This window comes from Myotis nattereri, assembly GCF_964212035.1.
Source record: "Myotis nattereri genome assembly, chromosome: X".
In the NCBI taxonomy this organism is placed as follows: domain Eukaryota; kingdom Metazoa; phylum Chordata; class Mammalia; order Chiroptera; family Vespertilionidae; genus Myotis; species Myotis nattereri.
The window spans coordinates 38381185-38404956 of NC_138078.1; the positions used below are offsets into that span (position 1 = coordinate 38381185).

The following is a 23772-nucleotide window of genomic DNA, read 5'->3' on the forward strand; positions in this document are numbered from 1 at the left end:
TCACAGTGACTTGCGCTGACCACCAAGGGGCAGCATGGGACATGGCGGGCTTCGGTGATGTGCTGTGACCTCTCACCTGCTACCTGGGGGCAGGGGTGACTGGTACAGAGGTGTGGTGAGAATGCAGGCTGTCTGCTGAGTTTGCTCTCACTCCCCCTGCTACCCTCCCCCAGGACGCCAGGGCTTGTGTGCTGGGGAAGCTCCCATGCTCAGTTGCTGGGCGCCTATGAGGAACTCGCCCTGCACCCACACGGCATCTTCCAGGTGAGCCAAGCTGCAGCCACTAGGACTGCAGGGGCCTGTCGGGCTCCCCATGGGCTCGTGCAGGAGCCAATCTCTGAGGCCAGCCAGGAGAGAGCGTGCTGCCCACCCAGCTTCTGTGCAGCACTGCTGGGCAGCCCAGAGGCCCACACTGCACCCAGGGCCACAGCATCCGGCTGCACTCACTGCATCTCCGTGTGGGGACTCGGGTACCGTGACTCAGGCGGACGGGGGCACACAGGGCCCAGGGGCCCATGTGCTTCCCAGGGCCCATAGGTCAGCTGGGACCTGCCCTTCCATGCCAGACACTCGCACGTCAATAACCCCAGGCCTAGGGACCGCACCCATGCATAAATTTCATGCACTGGGCCTCTAGTTATTTTATAATGTATAATATAAAAATAAAGCCTGGGAAAATCTTCTTGGCTATTGAAAATTATTAAAAAGATAGAACATAATTCTTTTTTTATTTATTGATTTTTAGAGAGAGAGAGAGAGGAAGGGAAAGAGAGAATCCTGGATTTGTTGTTGCACTTATTTATGCATTCATTAGTTGATTCTCATATGTGCCCTGACTGGGGACTGAACCTGCAACCTTGGTGTATGAGATGATGCTCTGACCAACTGAGCTACCAGGCCAGGGCCATAATTCTTAATTGATAGCAATGTCACCTTGAAAAAAGCCATATCAAAATTTTATTGGGGCATTAATTTTTTTTTATCAACTAGAGGCATGGGATTTTTAAAGAATGAAAATACTATTTTACATCATACAAAGTTCTAAAAGCAAAACAGTAAGATGAAATAAAGACTTCATATCTCTTTTCTCTAATATGAATTTGTTTTTTACCTAAGCTGAGGGGGATATATGGGGCTTGTCCATCATTCTACTACTAAAGCAGAGGTTCTTAATCTGAGTAATATTTCAGGACTTATTTAAGCCCCTTCAAATTACATGCAAAATTTCACATCCATACATGTACATTTATCTTAAAGAAAGGTCTACAGTTTTCCTCAACTTCACAAAATAATTTGTGCTCTTCCCTAAGAAAATAAGTATTAAGAACCACAGAACTGAATGAAACTAGACCAGCAACTTAGCCTACCAGTGGTCGGCAAACTGATTAGGCAACAGAACCAAATATCAACAGTACAACGATTGAAATTTCTTTAGAGAGCCAAATTTTTAAAATTTAAACTACATAGGTAGGTACATTGTTATTAACTTAATTAGGGTACTCCTAAGGTTTAGGAAGAGCCACACTCAAGGGGCCAAAGAGCCGCATGTGTCTCGCGAGCCGCAGTTTGCAGACCATGGATAGACCATACACACACACACAAACAAAAACAAACAAAAAAAAACCTCAAAATAGATAAAGGACTTAAATGTAAGACAGGGAACCATGAAAATCTTAAAAAAATCTATAGGCAGTAAATAGCAGACACATGTTGTAGCTGTATCCTTACTGATACAGGTCCTAGACAATGGAAACTAAAGAGAAAATAAACAAATGGGACTACATCAAAATAAAAAGCTTCTGCACAGCAAAGGAAATCATCAACAAAACAACAAGAAAGCCCACTGCATGGGAGAACATGTTTGCCAATGTTATCTCTGATAAGGGTTTAATCTCCAAAATTTATAGGGAACTCATACAACTTAACAAAATGAAGATAAACAATCAAATCAAAAAATGGGCAAAGGCCCTGAATAGACACTTTTTGAAAGAGGATATACAGAAGGCCAAGAGACATATGAAAACACGCTCAAAGTCACTAATTATCTGAGAGATGCAAATCAAAACAACAATGAGGCACCATCTCACACCTGTCAGAATGGCTATCATCAACAAATCAACAAAGGACAAGTGATGGCAAGGATGTGGAGAAAAAGGACCCTCTTGCACTGCTGGTGGGAATGCAGACTGGTGCAGCCACTGTGGAAAACAGTATAGCATTTCCTCAAAAATTTAAAAATGGAAATTTTATTTGACCCAATGATCCCACTTCTAGGAATATATCCCAAGAAACTAGAAACACCAATCAGAAAGGATATATGCAGCCCTATGTTCATAGCAGCACAATTTACCATAGCTAAAATTTGTTAACAGCCTAAGTGCCCATCAGGAGATGAGTGGATTAAAAAACTGTGGTACATCTATACAATGGAATACTACACTGCTGTGAACAAGAAGGAATTCTTACGATTTGCAGCAGCATGGATGGAACTGGAGAGTATTATGCTAAGCAAAATAAGCCAGTCAGAGAAAGCGAAATATCACATGATCTCACCTATTTGTGGAATATAGTGAACAACATAAACTGTTGAACAAGAATAGAACCAGAGACATAGAAACATTGAACAGACTGTCCAACCTATGAGGGAAGGCGAGGGGTGAGGGGGTAAGAGATCAACCAAAGGACTTGTATGTATGCATATAAGCATAACCAATAGACACAGACAGAGGAGGGTGAGGGCATGTGCTGGGAGTGGGAGCAGCCAGGGAGAGGTCAATGAGGGAAAAGGAGACTCATCTAATACTTATACAATAAAGAATTTAAATTAAAAAAAAAAGTACCACAGAACTGGAGGATCCCATCTCCAAGTAAGCTGCATGAATTTTCAGGATATATGGTTTGCAAAAACAAAAGTGAAAGGTTATTTGGAAGAAGGGAAATTTTTCTTATTGAAAAAGCATTAAATGATAAATTTTCAAGAATCCTTTTGCTTCCATTATTGGAAAATGTCACCATCTAAATTGGCATGAGGTGCTTGTGTGCTCCTGGAAAAAGGGTTTATCTGAAAGGTAACTATGGGCAAAGCAGTATTTAGGGAGCAAGATTTTGTGCTGGAAGTGAGAGCCCAGATAAGAAGATAGACCTAGTGCTCCAAGAGCCCACTGAGGAAACTTTCTTAAAGAAGAAGAAGAAGAAAAAAAAAGAGGTTTCTGTAAATAAGCAAAATTTTCAAATAAATTTTGACCCAACATTTAATTACTGATGTGCAGTAAGAGCACCATCTTGTGGAATGTAGTAGAAATTCGTGCATGTGTTTAGGAGGTTGCTCAGAAAGGCAGTGATTCTCTAAGGCTAAGCCTTGTCTGTGAAACCGTGAGGATACCTGAAACATAATCAGGGATCCATAGAGTCAAAGCTATTTTCATAATAATTCTGAGATATCATTTGCATTTTTCATTATGTTGACATTTGCACTGATGGTGCAAAAGTAACGGTGAGTAAAACTATGGCCACTTGAGCATGAATCATCGCAATGATTCTATATTATATGGTTAGTGATTGTGTTCTTCACTGACATGCATTTGAAAGTAACAAAAAGCTAGTTTTACTTAAGAGTACCCTTATGACGTAGCAAAAATAATTTAATTTGAAATATGGGGCCATAAGGCACACTGCTCATGAATTTACTTAATTATTGCAAGAAATCCCTTAGAAAACTACAGAGAAAGGAACAGACGAAATATCAAAAACAGTAATAACTTGCCTGGCTGGCTTGGCTCAGTAGTTGAGCATTGACCCATGAACAAGGAGGTCACGGTTCAATTCCCAATCAGAGCATATGCCCGGATTGTGTGCTCAGTCCCCAGTGTGGGGCATGCAGGAGACATCCAATCGATGATTCTCTCTAGTCATTTATGTCTCTAACTCTCTCTCCCTCTTCCTGCCTCTCTGAAACCAATAAAAATATTTTTTTAAAAAGCAATAATAACTAAACATTTCTCAAACTTATTATCAAACACCAAACCACATATCCAGGAAACTCAGAGAACACCAAGAAGAATAAGTGCCAAAAAACTATACTTAGGCATGCCATACTCAAATTGCAAAAAAAAAAAAAAAGGAAAAAAATTAAATACAAAAATATATTTAAACTAGCCAGAAAAAAAATGTCCTTACCAATACAGGAGCAAATATAAGAATTGCATATGACTTTTCCACAGAAATAATGTAAACTAGAAGAGAGTGAAGGGAAATATTTACATTATTGAGACAAAACACAACCTAGATGTTATTCCCTGTAAAAACTTATCCTTGAAAAGTGAAGAATGAAAGACTATCTCAGACAAAAAAAACTGAGAGAATTTATTGCCAGTAGACCTGCCTTTAAAGAAATGTTAAAAGAAGTTCTTCAACCTAGCTGGTGTTGTTCAGTGGTTGAGTGTCGAACCATGAACCAGGAGGTCACGGTTTGATTCCCAGTTAGGGCACATGCCTGGGTTGTGGGCTCAGTCCCCAGAAAGAGGCATGCAGTAGGCAGCCAATCAATGATTCTCTGTCATCATTGATGTTTCTATCTCTCCTTTCTCTCTGAAATCAATTTTAAAAAGAAGTTCTTCAGAGATAATTACATCACAACCAAGTGGGATTTATTACAAGTATGTAACACTGATTCAACATTTGAAAATCAATGTAAGCAACACATTAATAAGCCAAAGAGAAAAAAATCACATGATTATATCAAGTAACACAAAGAAAGCATTTGCGAAATTCAACTCTTCATAATAAAAACTCTCAGAAAACTAGGAATAGAGAGAAACTCCCTTAACTTGATAAAGGATATCTACAAACAGCTATCACTTTAGTTAATGGTGAAAATCTAGATGCTTTTTCATGAAGATCAGGAGCAAGGCAAGAATGTCTTTTTCAACATCATAATGAAACTCCCAGCTATGCAATAAGACAAGAAATGAAAATAAACACTATATAACCTGAGAAGGAAGAAGTAAAACTGTCTTGCTCACATTTGACATGATTGTCTATGTACTAAATTTGAAAGACTAGGCAAAATAAACTCCTGGGTATTAAAGCAACGATAGCAAGATTGAAATATGCAATTTTACCTTACAAGAGTCAATTGCTTTCTTATATGCCAGCAAAAAACAAGTAAAATATGAAATGTAAAACATAATACTATTTACATTATCATTCAAAATAAAATACCTACGTATAAATCTAAAAATTTAACAAAATATGTACAAGATCTATTCTAGATGAAGACAACTATAAAACTGATTAAAGGAAGCAAAGAATAATTAATAAACATAGAAATGGTTCATGTTCCTAGATAAGAAGACCCCATATTATCACAATGTCAGTTCTTCCCAAATGGGTCTGTAAATAATTAAATTCAACCTCAATCAAAATTCCAGCAAGTTATTTGTGAATATTAATAAACTGATTCTAAAGTTTTTATGTAGAGGCAGAAGACTAAGAATTGCCAACACAATAAAGAGAACAAAAGTGGAGGACTGACATTACCCAGCTATAAGACTTACTATAAAGTCACAATAATAAATACAGTATGGTGATGGTAAAAGAATAGACAAATAGATCAATGGGACAGAATAAAGAGCCAGCAATAGACTTATATAACTACTAGAGGCCCAGTGCATGAAATTCCTGCACTGGGGATGGGTAGGGGGTCCCTTAGCCAGGCCTGTGCCCTCTCGCAGTCCGGGACCCCACCCTCCTTACCGCCCACCTGCTTGCTGCGTCCTACCGCTCCTTCGGCTTGCTGCTCCTTAGTGCTGCCGAGAAGGCTTCCGCCACCGCCGCTGCACTCACCAGCTGCCCTGGCCCCTGCTGTGGGTCGGAGATTTTCTGCTACAGCAAAGGTTTGGGTTCCATTCTGCCAGGGCACCTACTTAGGTTTCGGGTTGATCCCCGGTTGGGGCTGACTGCTGCTCAGGAAGTGACTGAGGACCATGTGCTCTACTCATTCGGTGGGGAGCTGGGGTTCCATTGCCAACCTGGCCCACTATGATCCCCGCTACCCCTGCTCCTACATCAAGGACGACTTCAACTATGGCAGCTGCGTGGCCTCCGCCAGTGTACACATCCGCATGGGTAGGTCACCCTCTCTGTGACTTGCCAGGCGTGGCTGCTGCACAGTCGCCCCAGAGGCAGATTTCCGGGTTCCCAGGGAGAGCGCCCTCCACGCCGGACTCCCAGGGAGAGCTGGGTTGGAGGGAAAGCACTTCGCCTGGAGCAGAGCACCCAGCCTGTGCAGGGCTCACAGGGTTTATGTCTCCGATCCTGCCCCCTGCAGCCCCAGCACTGTGGTGGCGGGGCTTGGTGCTGCTGGGTTCAGGGCCCCCTTGCGGGTTTGTGCCTCTGATCCAGCCCCCAGGAGCCCCAGCACCATGGTGGCAGGGCTTGGGTCTGCTGGGTGCTGGGCCCTCCTGTGTGTTGTTTCTCATCCAGACTCCAGCAGCCCCAGCACCACGGTGGCTGGCCTTGGGTCTGCTGGGTGCCCGGCCTGCAGGTTTGTGTCTCTGATACCCCCAGCAGCCCCAACACCTTAATGGCAGGGCGTGGGGCTGCTGGGTGCTGGGGCTGCGGATCTGTGTCTTCGATCAGGCCCCAGCACCAAGGTGGTGGGCCTTGGGGTTGCTGGTTGCTGGGCCTGCATGTTTGTGTCTCTGATTGGGCCCCAGCAGCCCCTGCAAGAATAGGGCTTCCTCAGGCCAATAGCGCCACCAAGCCCCACCATCCAGGACCACACACGGGGGTCCCGCCCACCCAGGGTCACACACGGGGGTCCCGCTCACCCAGGACTGCATATGGGGGTCACAGCTGGGGGCAGGGCTTAGGCGGCGCATTTGCACCACCAAGCCCTGTGCCCAGGGCTGCATACAGGGGTCCCAGCTGCCCAGGGCTGTGCACAGGGGTCCTGGCTGGGGGCGGGGCTTAGGTGGCACATGGGGGCCCTGATGGCGGCTGGAGCTGGCCCACCTGCCTGCAGTATGCAAATTAGCCGCAATCATTGTTGGTGGTTAATTTGCATATTGCCCTGATTAGCCAATGGGAGGTGTAGCGAAGGTATGGTCAATTACCATGTTTGTCTATTATTACATAGGACTAGTGGCCCGGTGCACGAAATTCATGCATGGAGGAGGGTGTGTTCCTCAGCCTGGCCTACACCCTCTCCAATTTGGGACCCCTCAAAAAATGTCCTGCCAGTTTACAGGGATTGGGCGTAAACCAGTAGTCTGACATCCCTCTCGTAATCTGGGACTACTGGCTCCTAACCACTCACCTGCCTGCCTGCCTGCCTGCCTGATTGCCTCTAACCACTCTGCCTGCTGGCCTGTTCGCCCCCAACTGCCCTCCCCCCCGCTGCTGGCCTGCTTGCCCCCAAATGCCCCCCCCCGGCCAGCCTGATCACCCCAAACTGCCCCCCCTGCTGGCCTGCTCCCCCCTACCTTCCATCCCCACTGGCCTGCTCATCCCCAACTGTCCCCCTGCTGGCCTGCTCACTCCAAACTTCCCCCCCGCAGCTGTCCTGATCACCTCCAACTGACCCCCACTGATGGTCTGCTTGCCCCCATCTGTCCCCCCTGCTGGTCTGCTTACCCCCAATGGCCCCATCCCCCACCAGCCTGATCACCCACAACTGCCCTCCCCTCTTGGCCTCTAACTGCCTCTACCTCGGCCCCACCACCATGGTTTGTCCAGAAGAACATCTGGAAGGTCTCCTGGAAGGTCTCCCAGTCTAATTAGCATATTACTCTTTTATTAGTATAGATATATTTGTCTGTAAATATGGTTATGATTGCAGATTAGAGTAGGACCAGGTAAAATTTTATAGAATGGGCCTTTTATTACAGATGGTTTGCCATGTATGCATTTTTTCTAAAGAATAAAAATTACTTTAAAAAGTGTTTCAGGAAGACTTTGAGAAATTTATAGTATCTGCTTTTCTTCCAAGAAAGTTGTCACTTTTATGCCAGAGTGAGAATTATTTGTATGCTTTGTATGTCAGCATTGGGCCACTGTGACTGGGGGGCACTTAGCTTGACTTGAGGGTAATTATCTTGCTCACTGGCTAGGAGGGAGGGTGTGTGGCAGAGGAGATAAATACTGGGTTCTGGATTATTCATAGATTGCTGACTTTCTGGATTGATTGTGCAAGCCCCTCCTTTTATTGATGTCCACCTTCTGTTGACAGACATCTACCCTGGGAGAGAAATGAGATGAAACTCTCTTTCTTGTCATTGTAAAAAGCATTTGAATTCCTAAGGTGTGATAAGGCCACCCAGCCATCCACAGTCAAGGTACACATTTTCATGGAGGATGTTCCCACTCTTGAATAAATTAAAACAATTTTTTTCTTTTAATTTAAAGTTTCTTCTATTACTGTTTTCTTGTTACTTAAAAGCTAGATTTTTTGAAACTGCTTCCAAAGCTTTTCAAGCTGTATATGTCCTTGGAATGAATTTATAAATAAGAATTGAGCCTGGCGGGTGTGACTCCGTGGTTTAGCATTGACCTATGAACCAGGAAGTCACAGTTTGATTCCTGGTCAGGCCACATGCCCAGGTTTTGGCCTGATCCCCACTACGGGGTGTGTAGGAGGCAGCCGATTAATGATTCTCTCTCATCATTGATGTTTCTATCTCTCTCCCTCTCCCTTCCTCTCTGAATCAGTAAGAATATATTTTAAAGAGAGAGAGAGAGAGGGAGAGAGAGAGAAGAGTGTATATGTTTGTAAATAAGAAAACATGTATTTGATGCTCTTAGAAAGTCTTATTTTCTTTCATTAAAACTTGTGCCGTATAGGGAACTCCACAGATTCTCTCAATTTGAAGTTAGATGGAAAGGTACTAATTCAGAGTTCCTTGGGAAAATGTATCACTTATATATATATTTTTTTAAAAAAATTCAGAAAATATATTTGGATCTAAGTATCTTCTATAATTTTAACCCTAAAATATCAATTTAAATATTTTAAAAATGGTTGGGATTTTTGTATTTTTAAATAAGTTAGGTTACTGGAGTTCTACATGTTACTGGATCACCTGGGGTAATTTTCTGATTGGAAAATTAAGAATTATGGTCAGAGGAAAGGACATGAGAATTTTAAAAAAACATATTCAATTTACTTTAGAAGCCGAACCTATCTTATTATGTGACTTGTTCTGTATGTCTGTTAAACTATATTATCACATAAGCATTGCTGCTATTGGGACAAGTAAGAGAGTTGTTGTGAACTCTTCAGTGATGCCTTCCCCAGGATATTTGCAGATGTGGTTGGGAAAAGTCATTTCATCCCCGACCTTTTCATGTCAGGTGCTGGGGTGCCCAGGCTCTCCTGCCCTCTGATCACCATGGCGATCATGGGGACACAGAGTTTTATTTGTTTCAGAGGAGTATAAATTATTTAAGAATTAAATCTATGTGCACACGGCCAAAAAAAAATCAGCTCCACCAGTCCCACCTGTCCCACCCATTCTGGCAGGGACTGACAGCAAAGGCCCTCTCCATCCCGAGCCCTCCAGCCCCGTGCAGACGGAGCCCCCCAGGCAAGAGCCGAGCAGCGAGGACCTGAGGGCTGTGCACCTGGAGCGACTGCAGAGGGAGAGGGGCAGGCAAGAGCAGCGAGCCAAGGAGGGCCCATGGGCTGCAGGCCAGGGGCTGTGGAAGTTACCAGAAAAGAAAAAGAAGAAAGATGCAAAAGGACCCGCGCCTGGATCTGCCCTCCACGGAGGACGTCGATGCCCTGGTCTCGGCCGCCATGAAGGCTGATAACACCTGTGGTCTCCTCAAGTGCTGGGCCAGCGTCATGACTCTGGGCCAGCTCTGCCCACACTGCAGCCACCGCTACTGCCTCAGCCACTGCCTGCCTGAGACCCATGGCTGTGGGGAGAGGGCCCACGCCCACACCCACGCCCAGCAGAGAATCAGCTGGGAGGGAGTGCTGTACGCCGGCAGTGGGGCCAAGGACCGGTCCCTGGACCCCGCCAAGAGGGCCCCGCTGCAGAGGAGCCTGGATAAGAAGCTGGGCGAGCTAAGCAGCCAGAGGAGGAGCAAAAGGAGGGAGAAGGAGAAGTGAGCCGGCCCTCACACCCTCCAGCCTTATCTTTGCAAATGCGGGTGGGAGCAAGCGGCCTTCCCTGGTGCTTTCTGTGCCTTGTAGCTGCTCCGGTGATGTGACCAGGGCTGCATGAGCAAGCGAAGGGCCTCTGGGAGGGGGTGGGTCCTCGGGCCCAGCGTGTCCTGCCTTGCACTGGGGTGGGGGAGGGCTGCAGTGCCTGTTCCCTGGACCTTCCTGGGGAGAGCCACCCCAGGTCTCAGTTTTGCTGGCACCAGGGCCCCCTGGGGCTCTCCAAGGTCCCTCGCCAACTGCTTTAAGAGAACCTTTAAGAGAGGTTCCGGGAGTCCAGGGTTGCCACCTGGCCTGCGACCCGGCCCTCCCGCCCTCAGATCTCCATGGCGATCACGGGATGCAGGCCAGCCTTCAACCCCACCCCTGGGAGGTCAGAGGTTGGCGCCTGGCCTGCGCCCTCACCATGCTGGGGGTCGGGGTGGCCCCTGGCCTGCGCCTCAACCCTCCTGCCCTCCGATCACCATGGTGGGGACCCAGGTTGCCTCCTGGCCTGCACCGCAGCCCTCCCGCCCCCCTATTGCCATGGCGATCACCAGCCGCAGGCCAGCGGGCAACCCCGCTTTCCGCTGGTGATCACCGGCTGGGGGTGGGGAAAGGCAGCCTTTTCCCACCCCCCAGCCCTTGCCTGCCGCCTGGGTTGCCAATTACCATTCTTCGGTCCTTCCCCTTTTGCCTCCCATCATTGCGAGTATGCAAATTAACCACCATCTTTGTTGGCGGTTAACTGCCATCCTGGCTGGCAGTTAATTTGCATATCACCTGGATTAGCCAATGGGAAGGGTAGCGGTTGTATGGCTAATTACCATGTTTCTCTTTTATTAGATAGGATAGTCAACTGATGTTTGAGAATGGAGCAAATGCAATACAATGAGGAAATAAAATAGTATTGTCAAAAAAATGGTGCGGGAACAATTAAACATCCACATGCAAAAAAATCTAGACATGGTCTTACATCCTTCATCACAATTAACTCAAAATCAATCATATACATAAGTATAAATTCAAAATTATAAAACTATTAGAAGACATGATGGTGGGTATGGCAATAAATTTTTAGAAACAACACCCAAGATACAATCCATGACAGAAATAATCAATAATCTGGACTTCATCAAAATTTAAAACTGAATATAGATGCAAAAATCCTAAACAAAATACTAGCAAATCTAATACAACAATACATGTAAAAAATAATACAATACAGTTAAATGAGGTTTATTTCAGGGGCACAAAGATGGTTCAACACATGCAAATTAATCAATGTAATACATCACATTAACAAAGCGAAAAATAAAATTATATGATCTTATTAATAGATTCATAAAAAACATTTGATCAAGTACAACATCCACTTACTATTAAAACATTCAATAGAATGGGTATAGAAGGAAAGTATCTCAATATAATATAAGTCATATTTGACAAACCTTCAGCTAATATCACACTCAATGGTGAAAAACTGAAAACTTTTTCTCTAAAATAAGAAACAAGACAAGAATGCCCACTCTCACCACTCTTATTCAATATAGTACTGGAAATCATAGCCTAAAAAATCAGACAAAATGAATAAAAGAAATCCAAATTGGGAAAGAAAAAGTAAAAGTGTCACTTTTTGCAGATGACATAAATCTGTATATAGAAAACAATAAAAACTTGACCAAATCACTATTAGAAGCAATAAACAAATACAGTAAACTTGCCGGATACAAATTGATATATGAAAATGCACCACTTTTCTGTATACTAATGATGAAATTTCAGAAAATGAAATTTAAAAACACAATTTCTTTTGCAATTGCAACCAAAAGAATAAAATACCTATAAATTTACAAAGGACCTAAATGGGGGAAACTACAAAGCATTGTAGAAACAGATTAAAAAATACCAATGAAATGGAATGATATTCCGTGTTCATGGATAGAAAGGGTTATCACAGTTAAAACGTTCGTATTACCCAAAGCAATATACAGATTTAATGCAATCCCCATCAAAATCCCAATGATAACTTTTAAAGATTAGTATCAAAAATTATCATATTTGTACGGAACCACAAAGCAATCCTAAGAAAAAAGAATGAAGCCATAGGTATCACATTACTTGACTTCAAATTATACTACGGAGCTACAATAATCAAAACAGAATGGTATTTGCAGAAAAAAAATAAATACACATACCAGTGGAGTAGAATTGAGAGTCCAGAAATAAATCCACATGTATATGGGCAAATAGTTTTTGACAAAGAGTCAAAAACAAACAACGTAGGAAAGAAAGCTTCCTCACTAAACGGTGCTGGAAAAATTGGAAAGTCACATGCAAAAGAATGAGACTAGATTACAGTTGGTTCATATGTACAAAAATTAATGCAAAAATGGGTCAAACACATAAATATAAGCTCTAAAAATATTACATTAAAAAAACATGGATACTAAACTTATGGACCTCAGTGTTAGAGAACATTTAATGAATTTGCCCCCAAAATCAAGGGAACTAAAGGCAAATATAAATGAATGAGACTATATCAAAATAACAAGCAAAAGAAATTGCCAACAAGATAAAAAGGCAACCAACTGAATGGGAGATGATGTTTGCAAACAACAGCTCCAACAAAGGGTTAATATCCAAAATATATAAAGAACTCATAAAACTCAACACCAAGCAAACAACACAATTTAAAAAATGGAAAGAAGACCTGAATACTTCTCCCAAGAAGGCAAACAAATGAACAACAGATATATGAAAAGATATTCAACTTCACTAGCTATTAGAAAAAATGCAAATACAAATTACAGTGAGATACCACCTCACACCTGTTAGAATGGCTATTATTAACAAGACAGGTAATATCAAGTGTTGGAGAGGTAGTGGGAACAAAAGGAATCCTGATTCACTGCTGGTGGGAATGTGAACTGGTACAGTCACTATGGAAAACATTATTGCAGTTCCTCAAAAAATTAAGAATAGAGTTGCCATATGTCCCAGAAACCCCTCTTCTGAGTATCTAACTTAAAAACTCCAAAACATTTATTCGCGAAGATGTATGCACCCCTATGTTCACTGCAGCATTATAAATGGTGGCCAAGACATGGAAACAACTGAAGTGTCCTTAGATGGCTAGGCAAAGAAGATGTGGTACATACAGGGTGTCCCCCAAAATGTATACACATTTTTACAGTTGATAGCTCAATTTTGAAAATGAAATGTATTTTAATAAAAACTTTCTTTATAATTATTCAAAATATGTGTGCACATTTTAGGAACACCCTATGTATACCATGGAATACTACTTAGTCAAAAGAAAGGATAAAATACTGCCATTTGTAACAATCTTGAGAATATTATGCTAAACCAAATAAGTCAGTCAGAAAAAGCTAAGAATCCTATAATTTCACTCAAGCCTGGGATATGAAATTGAAACTTGTAGACACAGATAACAGTATGGTGATTACCAGAGGGAAGGGATTGGGAGTATAGTAATGGATAAAGGAGGCCAAAAGAAAAAAATATTTCTTTACGTGGAAGACACTGTCAAATAATTAGAAATCAAGCTTCTGAGAAAATATTTGCAAACAACCTATCTAATAAAGGACTGTGACCCAAAATATGCAAAGAATACTTACAATTCAAAAATAATAAAATGAACAATGCAATTTAAATATGAGCAAAAAAAAACTTAAACAAACATCTTACCAAGGAAGATATACAGATGGCAAATAAGCATATATAAAGATTTTCAACATTATATGTCATTAGAGAGTTGACTATTAATACAACAAGATACCACGCACCTATTGGAATGGCCATAATTCAAAACACTGACAACACCAAATGCTGGTGAGGATGTGGAACAATAGAAACTTTTATTTATTGCTGGGGCAAATGTAAAAGAGTAAAGTCATTTTGGAAGAAAAGCAGTTTGGAGGTTTTTTACAAAAATAGCATGCTTTTAACATACAATTCAGAAATTATACTTCTTAGTATTTACTCAAATGAGTTAAAAACTTATGGACAAAAACCTGCACAAGGGTGTTTAAGCAGCTTTACTCATAATTGCCAAAACTTGAAAGCAACCAAGATTTTTTTTTAAAGGTGAATAGATAACTGGTGGTACATGTGGACAGTGGAATATTATACAGTACTAAAAAATGAGTTATAAAGTCATGAAGCCACGGAAAAATCTTAAATGCATAATATTAAATGCAAGTAGTTAATCTGAAAAGACTAGATAAAGACTGCATACTGTATGCATCCAACTATATAAGATTATAGAAAAGAAAACTAGAGACAGTTAAAGAATCAGTGATTGCCAGGGTTTGGGGGAAATAGGTTGTACACAGAGAATTTCTATGACAGTGAAGACATTCTGTATAATCCTATCTAATACAGAGGAAATATGTTAATTGACCCTCACGCTGTCGCAAAGATGGCGGTGCCCACAGCCACAATATGGCTGGCAGGGGAGGGCACTGTGGGCAATCAGGCCAGCAGGGGAGAGCAGTTGGGAGTGACCAAGCCTGCAGGGGAGGGCAGTTAGGGGCAACTAGGCCGGCAGCAGAGGGTAGTTAGGGGTGACCAGGCTGGCAGGGGAGGGCAGTTGTGAGTGACCAGGCCTGCAGGGGAGGGCAGTTGGGGGCAATTGGGACAGCAGGGGAGCAGTTAGGCATCGATCAGGCTGGCAGGAGCGTGGTTAGGGGGTGATCAGGCTGGCAGGCAGAAGTTGTTAGGGGCAATCAGGCAGGCAGGTGGGCAGGTGAACGGTTGGGAGCCAGCAGTCCCAGATTGTGGGAGGGATGTCCGACTGCCCTTTGAGGCCTGATCCCACAGGGTTCGGACATCTGGCAGTCAGACATCCCCCAAGGGATCCTGGATTGGAAAGGGTGCAAGCTGGGCTGAGGAAAACCGCCCCCCCCTCTCAGTGCATGAATTTTGTGCACCGGGCCTCTAGTAATCTAATAATGGATATGTCATTTATACATCTGTAAAATCCCATAGAATATACAAGAACAAGAATGTTCGCCAAAACCAGTTTGGCTCAGTGGATACAGCATCAGCCTGTGGACTGAAAGGGGATGTGAAGGAGGCAGCCGATCAATGTTTCTCTCTCATCGATGTTTCTAACTCTCTATCTCTCTCCCTTCCTCTCTGTAAAAAATCAATAAAATATATTTTTTTAAAAAAAGACTGTAAACTATGGACTTCTGGTAATAGTGATATGTTTATTGATTGTAACAAATGTACCAGTCTGATGCAGGATTTTTATTTTGGGGGAGATTGTGCATATGATGGAGCAGAGTGTATATCAGAAATTTTGTACCTTCTGTTCAGTTATGCTTAAACCTAAAAAAGGCTATAAAAGATAAAGTAAAAACACACTTAACAAATTTGAAAAATATAATTTACTAGAGGCCCGGTACACAAAAATTTGTGCACTGGCGGGGGAGGGAGTGTGTGTCCCTCAGCCCCACTTGTGCCCTCTCACAGTCTGGGACCCCTCGGGAGATAACGACCTGCTGGCTTAGGCCCCCTCCCGGGTGGCCGAGGGCAGGCCCAATCCCTAGGTGCAGCCCCTGGTCGGGCTCAGAGCAGGGCTGATTGGGGAGTTGGGGCACTGCCCCCTGTCATGCACAGAGAAGGGTGGACAGGGAGGTTGTGATGCCACCCCCAGTCACACTCAGGGTAGGGCCGATTGGGGGGTTGGGGCACCACCCACTGTCACTCTCAAGGCAGGGTCGATGGGGAGGTTGCGGCACCACCCCCTGTCACACTCAGGGTAGGGCCGATCAGGGGGTTGGGGCGCTGCCCCCTGTCACACTCAGAGCAGAGCCCATCAGGGGGTTGGGGAGCTCCTCCCTGTCACGCACAGAGTAGGGCCGATAGGGGACTTGGGGCACCGCCCCCTGTCACACACAGAGCAGGGCCAATCAGGGGGTTGGGGTACTCCTCCCTGTCACACTCAGGGCAGGGCCGATGGGGAGGTTGCTGCTCTATCCCGTCACACACAGAGCAGGGCCCATGGGGGCGTTGGGGCGCCGCACCCTGTCACACACAGAGCAGGGCCGATCAGGGGGTTGGGGAGCTCCCCCCTATCAGGCACAGAGCAGGGCTGATAAGGGGGTTGGGGCGCCTTCCCCTGTCACGAACAGAGCAGGGCAGATAGGGAGGTTGTGGCCCCGCCCCCTGTCACCCACAAAGTCACAGGGCTATCAGGGGGTTTGGACGCTAGCCCCTGTCACGCTGCTGCAGGGGCCAGGAGGCCTTGCGGTTCCGCTGATCCCAGTGCTGGGAAGCCTCGCGGCTCCACTTGACACTGGGGCAGTGAGGCCTCGCTGCTCAGCTGATCCTGGTGCTAGGAGGCCTCATGGCTCAGCTGATCCTGGTGCTGGGAGGCCTCGCAGCTCTGCTGATCCCAGGTTCGGGAGGCCTCACTGCTCCACTGATCCCAGTGCTGGGAGGCATATTACCCTTTTATTATATAAGATAGAGGCCTGGTGCACTTGTGGGGGCCGGCTGGTTTGCCCTGAAGGGTGTCCCGGATCAGGGTGGGGGTCCCACTTGGGTGCCTGGCCAGCCTGGATGAGGGGCTGATGGCTGTTTGCAGCTGGTCACACCCCCTTCAGGGTGGGCGTCCCCACTGGGGTGCCTGGCCAGTCTGGGTGAGGGGCTGAGGGCTGTTTTCAGGCTGTTGGGTGACTGAAGCTCCGAACCTCTCCTTTTTTTTTTTTTTTTTTTTATTCTGGGATTTATTCTATGGCTGTCACTGGAACTGAGAGCCGGCTTTAGCTCTGAGGCTCAGCTTCAGCTCTGTGACCTCGGCTACTGATCTGGGTTTGTTTGGCTTCTAAATTGAAACACTGTTTAAGCTCCAGCTCTGAGGCTCGGCTGGCTGAAAGCAGGTTTCTGTGGTGTTTAGCTTCTATAATTGAAATATTGTATCTTAGAGTGCAATGTCAGAGGCCGGCAACGGCAGACGGGGAACCTTGGCTTCCTCCTACACTGGAGCAAGCAAGCCTCCTGTTCACTTCAGCTGCCTGGCTGCCGGCCGCCATATTGGTTGGCAGTTAATTTGCATATCTCGCTGATTAGCCAATGGGAAGGGTAGGAAATTTACAGTTAATTACCATGTTTCTCTATTATTAGATAGGATAATTTTATATTCTCATAGCATAATAAAATTCAACTGGATTTAAATAATAGAAAGACTTGCAGATTCTTATGTCTATAGGTCAATGGCATTAAGTGCAATTATGTTGTTATGCCGCTATCACCACTTTACACTTCCAGAAATTTTTCTTTATCATAAACTTAAAATCTGTATCCATTAAATAATAACTCCCTATTCTCCACTCCCACCAAGCCTTGGTAATCATTATACTAATTTTTGTCTCTCTTAGTTTTTATATCAGTAGAGAATAGTAGAATAATAAATATTTAACCTTTTTTGACTGGCATAATTCACAGCCTAAAACCTGTCAAACAGGCAACAGCTGGGTCAGAGAGCCCCAAAACTTCCAAAAGAAGGCCCAATGCCCGGTGGCAGCAGCAGCTTGCCGTGCTTCACTGCTAGGATGCTTCTGGGCACTTCCAAACCCCAAACAAAGAGGAGGCATCTGCAGCTCATTCTGTGGCTCCTGCTGGATGGCCACAGGCAGTTGCGGACTTTGCACCTCCTTGGAGATCAAAGAGCCAGTGTACCCAGTGGTCAGTGTGAGACCATATCAGATTACAACTCTTCACATCCATAAGCAACACACTCAAGGGGCAGACTCAGTGAGCACCAAATCCCCACTGAAGCAAGTCCTGCCCCATAAGGGTGTCTCCAGGACAGCAGTTCTCCCATTGTAGCCACAACTGGTCCTCACAGCCAATTGGCCTGGAGGTCAATTCCTCCCAGTGATACCAACAGCAATCAAGGCTTAACTACAGCAAAACTGTGCACACAGCCCACAAAGGGGTGTACCAAGAGTGTCCACCTTAGGTGATTGGGGAGGCTGAGCCACTGGGCCCTATAGGACACCTACCACACAAGGCCATTCTATCAACACAGTGAGGCAGCCAAAATGCGGAGACAAAGAAAAGTGTCACAAATGAAAAAAATTGAAGAAACCAAAATACTGGATATAGAGGTCAAAATCACAGTTATAAGGTTACTCAAGAATCTTCTAGAAACCTCCTAGGAACTTTGTGAGACCATCAAGGATCTTAGTGAGAATGCCAAAAAATAGAAAAGGACCAATCAGAAATTAATCATACACTGACTGAAATAAAGAATAATACACAGAGATTCAACAGTAGACTAGAGAATCCCAAGAATCAAGTCAAAGATTTAAAATGCGAGGAAGCAAAAAACACCCTACTGGAAGAATGAAAAGAAAAAAATAATCCACAAATATGAAAAGTGTAAGGAACCTCTGGGACAACTTCAAGTATACCAGCATCTGAATTACAGGATTGCCAGAAGAAAAGAGAGAGCAAGATATTGAAAACCTATTTGAAGAAATAATGACAGAAAACTTCCCCTACCTGGTGAAAGAAATAGACTTACATGTCCAAGAAGCACAGGGAACCCCAAACAATAGGAATCCAAAGAGGACCACACCTAGACACATCATAATTAAAATGCCAAGGGCAAAAGACAAAAAGAGAATCTTAAAATCAGCAAGAGAAAACCAGTTAGTTACCTACAAGTGAGTACCCATATGACTGTCAGCTGATTTCTCAACAGAAACTATGCAGGCCAGAAGGGCGTGGCAAGAAATATTCAAAGTGATGAATAGCAAAATCCTACAACCAATATTACTCTACCCAGCAAAACTATCATTTAGAATTGAAGGTCAGATAAAGAGTTTCACATACAAGAAAAAGCTAAAGGAGTTCATCACCACCAAACCAGTATTATATGAAATGCTGAAGGATATTCTTTAAAAAGAGGAAGAAGAAGAAAAAGGTGAAGATAAAAAATTATGAACAACAAAGTGACAACAAATACATATCAACAAGTGACTCTAAAAATTAAATGAATAAAAAATATGATGAACAGAATAATCTGGTGAATGTAATAGAATAAGGGACATAGAAAGGGAGCAGACTGACAATTCTTGGAGGGAAGGCAGTATGGGGGTGTGGGAAGAGATTGAACAAAAATATTACACCTATGGATGAGGACAGTGGGGCGGGGCGGGGCATGGGGGGGTAGGAACCGGCTGTAGGGGAGCTATGGGGCGGAAAAAGAGGAGCATCTGTAATAATCTGAACAATAAAGATTTTTTTAAAAAATGGGAAAAGGACCTAAATAGACACTTCTCAAAAGAGGACATACAGAAGGCCAAGACACATATGAAAAAAAGCACAAAATCATCAGAGAGATACAAATCAAAACAACAATAAGGTACCATCTCACACCTGTCAGAATGGCTACATCAACAAATCAACAAATGACAAGTGCTAGCGAGGATATGGAGAAAAACGAACCCTGTACAATGCTGGTGGGAATGTAGGCTGGTGCAACCATTGTGGAAAACAGTATGGAGTTTCCTCAAAAAAATTAAAAATGGAACTCCCAGTGATCTCACTTCTAGGAATATATCCTAAGAATCCTGAATCACCAATCAGAAAAAAAAATATTTGCACCACTATATTTATTACAGCACACTTTACAATAGCCAAATCTGGAAACAGCCCAAGTGCCCATGAGCAGATGAGTGGATAAAAAGCTGTGGTGCATTTACACAATGAAATACCATGAAGCTATAAAAAAGAAGGATCTCTTACCCTTGGAGACAACATGGAGGAACCTGGAGAGTATTGTGCTAAGCGAAATAAGCCAGTCACAGAAACACAAAATCACATGGTCTAAGTTTTATATGGAATCTAATGAACAAAATTAACTGACAAACAAAATAGGTCCAGAGACATAGACACTGCAACAGACTGAGGATTCCCAAACGAAGGCGGAAGAGATTAACGAAAGAACTTCTATGCATATATTCATAACCCATTCACAGAGACAATAGTGAGGTGAAGGCCTAGGGAGGAGGCCCCAGTAAGGAGGAAGGTGTCAATAAGGGGGAAGAGGATATCTGTAATACTGTCAACAATAAAAATAAATTTAATAAATAAATAAATAAATAAATAAATAAATAATATAATATAATTTAAGAATACAAAGGCAAAATCCATATTCTATTTCTTTAAGGAGGGATCTTTTTTTCTTTATTGATTAAGGTATTACATATGTGTCCTTTTCCAACCACTGCCCCCAAAACTTCCCCCCACACATGCCCTCACCCCCCTGGTGTCTGTGTCCATTGGTTAGGCTTATATGCATGCATACAAGTCCTTTGGTTGCTCTCTTCCTCTTACCCCTGCCCTTCCCTACCTTCCCTCTGATGTTTGACAGTCTGACCAATAATTCTCTGTCTCTGGATCTATTTTTGTTCATCAGTTTATGTTGTTCCTTATATTCCACAAATGAGTGAGATTATGTGATATTTATCTTTCTCTGACTGGCTTATTTCACTTAGCATAATGCTCTCCAGTTCCATCCATGCTGTTGCAAACGGTAAGAACTCCTTTTTAACCGCAGTGTAGTATTCCATGTGTAGATGTACCACAGTTTTTTAATCCACTCATCTACTGATGGGCACTTAGGTGCATATATCCTTTCTAATTGGTGTTTCTAGTTTCTTGGAATATATTCCTTGAAGTGGGATCACTGGGTCAAATGGAAGTTCCATTTTCAGTTTTTTGAGGAAACTCCATACTATTCTCCACAGTGGCTGCACCAGTCTGCATTCCCACCAGCAGTGCAATAGGGTTCTTTTTCTCGGCATCCTCGCCAGCACTTGTCATTTGTTGATTTGTTGATGATAGCCATTCTGACAGGTGTGAGATGGTACCACATTGTTGTTTTGATTTGCATCTCTCAGATGACTAGTGACTTTGAGCATGTTTTCATATATCTCTTGGCCTTCCTTATGTCCTCTTTCAAAAAGTATCTGTTTAGGTCAGTTGCCCACATTTTGATTGGGTTGCTTATCTTCTTTTGTTAAGTTGCATGGGTTCCTTGTAAATGATGGAGATTGAATCTTTATTGGTGATAACATTGGCAAATATGTTCTCCCATGCAGTGGGCTTTCTTTTTGTTTTGTTGATGGTTTCTTTTGCTGTATAGAAGCTTTTTATTTTGATATAGTCCCATTTGTTGATTTTCTCTTTAGTTTCCATTACCCTAGGAGCTGTATCTGTAAAGATATTGCTTTGGCATATGTCTGAGATTTTACTGCCTGTGGATTCCTCTAATATTTTTATGGTTTCCAGTCTTATGTTTAAGTCCTTTATCCATTTTGAGTTTATTTTTATGTATAGTGTAAGTTGGTGGTCTAGTTTCCTTTCTTTATTTTTTTTTGCATGTATCTGTCCAATTTTCCCAACATCATTTATTGAAGAGACTGTCTTGATTCCATTTTATATTCTTGCCTCTTTTGTCAAATATTAATTGAGCATATTGGTTTGGGTCGATTTCTGGGTTCTCTATTCTATTCCATTGATCTATATGTCCATTCTTTTGCCAGTATCAGGCAATTTTGAGAACAGTGGCTTTGTAATACAGCTTGATATCTGGTATTGAGTGCCCTCCTACTTTGTTCTTCTTTCTCAGGATCGCTGCAGCTATTCGAGGTCTTTTTTTTTTTTTTTTATTCCAGATGAATTTTTGGAGAGTTTGTTCTAGATCTGTAAAATATGCCATTGGTATTCTAATGGGGAGTGCATTGAATCTATAGATTTCTTTGGGTAGTATGGACATTTTAATGATGTTGATTCTACCAATTCATGAACACGGTATGTTCTTCCATCTGTTTATGTCTTCCTCTGTCTCTTTTTTCAGTGTCCTGTAGTTTTCCACGTACAGGTCTTTTACCTCCTTAGTTAAGTATTCCTAGGTAACTTAATTATTTTGGTGTGATGGTAAATGGGATTTTTTTTTAAATCTCTCTTTCTCTAAGTTCACTATTAGTGTATAAAAATGCCATGAATTTCTCGGCGTTAATTTTGTATCATGCTACATTGCTGAATTCGGTTTTTTATTATTTAATAAAGGTTTATTTTTCAAAATGTACAGGCGGTGTGATCTGTTGTTCATGCTTCTTCTCCAGCAGCTGGGGTGTCCCCACCCTTGGTGTTTCTAGTGTAAATCACTTGAGCTCTGTGCTTTGAGACTAGTTTAATAAGTCCTTTACTAAGGAGCTCCTGAAGGGCTGCCCTGGACAAGGAGCCTCGAATCTTCAGCCTCTCAGAGACCACTGCTGGGGTTATAAGCTTGTAGTTGGGAACTTCCTTACAGAGCTTGTCATATGTAGCTTTGTCAAACAAGACCAGATTATTGAGCTTGTCCTGAACTTTGCCTTTAAACCACTTCTTTTTGGCCTGGCCCCCGACTTGTTCACAGGGTCTTTGTCTTTCTTGGCCGACTTTCCAACATCTTTCTTCTTCATGTGATCCTTGGGCAACATCGTGGGACTAGGAGAGCAGGGATGTGCTGCTGCCTCCCCAAGATGTTGGCCCAAGAGAAACTCATTTATTAAGTCTAATAATTTTTTGATGGAGTCTTTAGGGTTTTCTGTTTACAATACAGTGTCATTTGAGAATAATGATAGTTTTACGTCTTCTTCTCCAATTTGGATACCTTTTATTTCTTCTTCTTGTCTAATTGCTATGGCTAGCCCTTCCAGTACTATGTCAAACAGGAGTGCCCATATTCTATTTCAATGTTTTCTATACATAGATTGATGTCCCTAGTTATGTCTCATTTTACTCTTCTGATTATTCAGCTTAAGCAATGAAATTTTCCTGCTCAGATAGATGTACATATAAGTGTCACAGGAAAACACTTTGGACAGCTGTTTGATAGAGAAAAGCTAAGATCCTTCTTGTTTGATGCACTAAAAAAAATATGGAACCCTGGTTGGTGAGCCTTGGTTGAGCACTATTCCATGCACTGAAGTGTTACTGGTTCTATTCTCAGTTGGGGCACATACGCAGGTTGTGGGTTTGGTCCTGTCAGGATGGGTATGGGAGGCAACTAATCAATTTTTCTCACATCAATGTTTCTCTCCTTTCCTCTCTCTCTAAAATCAATAAAATTATATATTTAAAAAAAAGAAATGGGCATTTTTACAATAAAGTTTATTTTTTGAAATGAACAAATTAAAAGAAAGTTTTCTCCTTTCCTCTAAGTACAAGCACTTGCCAGAGTTAGTAACTAGTTCTTCTACAGCCACAAAACAATTCCTCACATTGGGATGCTTCACATTTGATAAGTAGCACGCCTGGAATAGTCTCTCTGCTCATCTGTATTGTCTTTTATATCATCTACAATGTTGAACTCCATACCACTAACATGAGCCTTGTGTGAGGTATATATTTAAAACATCATTGATGTATTGAACCTTCTCATGAGACATTGAAGGCACAATTCAAGTAATATGTCACCCGTCCTTCTGTCCCTGGTTTCTCTCCTTCCCTTCTTCTTCCCCTCCCTGGCCCTCTCTGATCTTCTCTTTCATTAACTTACTTAGAAATGTTGGTGAGGAGATAATTAATGTCAACTT

At 42.9% G+C, this 23772-nt stretch overlaps 1 pseudogene across 1 annotated transcript; it reads right to left on the minus strand.

The window, feature by feature from the left end:
- Positions 1-22300: 22300 nt before the first annotated feature.
- Positions 22301-22674, minus strand: LOC308511232 (small ribosomal subunit protein eS25-like; annotated as a pseudogene). The gene has a single exon. The product of its transcript is annotated as a small ribosomal subunit protein eS25-like (transcript).
- Positions 22675-23772: the final 1098 nt, after the last annotated feature.